A 3,671-nucleotide genomic window follows, 5' to 3' on the forward strand; every position below is an offset into this window, starting at 1 on the left:
AGACCCAGAAATGAACCCACACACCTATGGTCACTTGATTTTTGACAAAGGAGCCAAAACCATCCAATGGAAAAAAAGATAGCATTTTCAGCAAATGGTGTTGGTTCAACTGGAGGTCAACATGTAGAAGAATGCAGATCGATCCATGCTTATCACCCTGTACAAAGCTTAAGTCCAAGTGGATCAAGGACCTCCACATTAAACCAGACACACTCAAACTAATAGAAGAAAAACTAGGGAAGCATCTGGAACACATGGGCACTGGAAAAAATTTCCTGAACAAAACAACAATGGCTTATGCTCTAAGATCAAGAATCGACAAATGGGATCTCATAAAACTGCAAAGCTTCTGTAAGGCAAAGGACACTGTGGTTAGGACAAAACGGCAACCAACAGATTGGGAAAAAGATCTTTACCAATCCTACAACAGATAGAGGCCTTATATCCAAAATATACAAAGAACTCAAAAGTTAGACCGCGGGGAGACAAATAACCCTATTAAAAAAATGGGGTTCAGAGCTAAATAAAGAATTCACAGCTGAGGAATGCCGAATGGCTGAGAAACACCTAAAGAAATGTTCAACATCTTTAGTCATCAGGGAAATGCAAATCAAAACAACCCTGAGATTTCACCTCACACCAGTGAGAATGGCTAAGATCAAAAACTCAGGTGACAGCAAATGCTGGCGAGGATGCGGAGAAAGAGGAACACTCCTCCATTGTTGGTGGGGTTGCAGACTGGTACAACCATTCTGGAAATCAGTCTGGAGGTTCCTCAGAAAATTGGACATTGAACTGCCTGAGGATCCAGCTATACCTCTCTTGGGCATATACCCAAAAGATACCCCAACATATAACAAAGACACGTGCTCCACTATGTTCATCGCGCAGCCTTATTTATAATAGCCAGAAGCTGGAAAGAACCCAGATGCCCTTCAACAGAGGAATGGATACAGAAAATGTGGTACATCTACACAATGGAATATTACTCAGCTATCAAAAACAACGAGTTTATGAAATTCAGAGGCAAATGGTTGGAACTGGAAAATATCATCCTGAGTGAGCTAACCCAATCACAGAAAGACATACATGGTATGTACTCATTGATAAGTGGCTATTAGCCCAAATGCTTGAATTACCTAGATGCCTAGAACAAATGAAAACTCAAGACGATGATCAAAATGTGAATGCTTCCACCCTTCTTTAAAAAGGGAACAAGAATACCTTGGCAGGGAAGAGAGGCAAAGATTAAAACAGAGACTGAAGGAACACCCATTCAGAGCCTGCCCCACATGTGGCCCATACATATACAGCCACCCAATTAAACAAGATGGATGAAGCAAAGAAGTGTGAGACCGACAGGAGCCGGATGTAGATCGCTCCTGAGAGACACAGCCAGAATACAGCAAATACAGAGGCGAATGCCAGCAGCAAACCACTGAACTGAGAATAGGACCCCGTTGAAGGAATCAGAGAAAAGAACTGAAGAGCTTGAAGGGGCTTGAGACCCCATATGTACAACAATGCCAAGCAACCAGAGCTTCCAGGGACTAAGCCACTACCTAAAGACTATACATGGACTGACCCTGGACTCTGACCTCATAGGTAGCAATGAATATCCTAGTAAGAGCACCAGTGGAAGGGGAAGCCCTGGGTCCTGCTAAGACTGAACCCCCAGTGAGCTAGACTGTTGGGGGGAGGGCGGCAATGGGGGGAGGGTTGGGAGGGGAACACCCTTAAGGAAGGGGAGGGGGAGGGGGATGTTTGCCCAGAAACCGGGAAAGGAAATAACACTCGAAATGTATATAAGAAATACTCAAGTTAATAAATTAAAAAAAAAAAAGAAATGAACTGAAAATTAATCCATTCCAGTGATAATAAATCATTTTATTGCAAATAAATAAATAAATAAATAAATGTAAAAACAATTATTAAAACTATAGAATTGTTACTTGAATTTTATAAAAATTTGTCAAATGAAATTTGGCTTGGAATTAGGACAAAATTTAAAACAGTTTCTGAAGTAGCCCAAAACATAGTACTGCCATTTTGTATTATGTATTTATGTGAAATTATATGCTTATATGAGCCAGTTACGTGAACTCCTGCACATGTACATATAGCAATCTAAATTGGCACTGAAGTGAGATTCAGAATAGCCAAGACATAGAGCTAGCTGGGATGATCATCAGGAGATTATCCGTAAGACATAAAGCATGGTGGAGGTTCATTTAGCTCTACAGAGGAATGAAACTATGACATTTGAATGAGTACGGGTGGGACTGGCAATGAATAATGACCTCCAGGTAAGCAAAACAAGTAAAATCTGTCTTTAAAGTCCAAGGACTCTATTTCTTTTCTGTTTACTTATTTATTTACTTTACATCCAGATCATTGCTCCCTCCTTTCCAATCCTCCCTCACATAGTCCCTCTCCCACCCCACCCCACCCCCAGCTTTAGGGATAGCCCCTGCTCTAATTGTTGGAGGACCCATGTGAAGACCCAGCTGCACATCTGCCATATGTGTGCGGGAGGGGGGTGGGGGTTAGATCCAGTCCATTTAAGCTCTTTGGTTGTTGGTTCAGTCTCTGAGAATCCAAACGAGTTCGGGTTAGTTGAGCCTCTTACTCTACCTGGGTGATTCTTGTACAATCCAAGGGCCCTCACTCAATCCTTCCCCTAACTCTTCCATAACAGTCCCTGAGCATTGTCCAGTGTTTGCCTGTAGGTCTCTGCATGTTTCAGTCAGCTGCTGGGTGAAGCCTCTCAGAAGACAGTCATGCTAGGCTCATGTCTGCAAGCATAACAGTATTATTAATAGTGTTAGGGATTGGTGCTTGCCCATGGGATAGGTCTCAAGTTGGGCTGGTTATTGGTTAGCCATTCCCTCAGTCTCTGCTCTATTCCCTGTGCCTGTATTTCTTGTAGACAGGACAAATTTTAGGTTGAAAATTTTGTGGGTGGATTGATATCCTTGTCCCTCCACTGAGGGTCCTGCCTGGCTAAAGGAGGTGGTCCCTCCAGGTTCCATGTCCCCACTGCTATGAGTCTTAACTAAGTTCACCCACATTGACTCCCAGGTCTCTGGCATGCAAAGACTGAATTTTTTAAAAAGGCAATAAAACAGAAGAGGAAATATTTGGGAAGCAAAGGGTAGGGGAGCAGCAAGAGGAGAAGACAGTGCAAGAGAAGGAGGGTCAAAGGTATCAGTATATTGTAAGATATGAGTACATAATGGATGTAAATAAAGATGGAAAAAAATAGCACCCTCAGAACTCTAAAACAAAACCATTGCAGTTTTTCTAAATAGCACTGGATTAAGTAGTAGTAAACTAAGTTCTTATTTGACATATAATTTGAAAAGTTTATGATGGAAAGGTAAATTTAATATTAAGTAATATGAAGCCATAAGCCCCAATTAGAACACACTGCTAAGATTGATGATACAATCAATAAAATATAGTGAGCATGCATGTTACTTAGATCTAATCTGTTTTATTTATTTCTTAGTTGTATAAAACTATTAACATTAATTTATATTGAATTTATAGGCTGTAAAGAGTCTAAAACCTTTTAGGTTAAAAATATTTATGTAAGTTATAAAGACTAATAGAGTCTAATTTTGAACATCACTTTCCTCCACTCCCATCCATATCTGCTCTCCAGCTAC

This window comes from Rattus rattus, chromosome 3 (assembly GCF_011064425.1).
Source record: "Rattus rattus isolate New Zealand chromosome 3, Rrattus_CSIRO_v1, whole genome shotgun sequence".
In the NCBI taxonomy this organism is placed as follows: domain Eukaryota; kingdom Metazoa; phylum Chordata; class Mammalia; order Rodentia; family Muridae; genus Rattus; species Rattus rattus.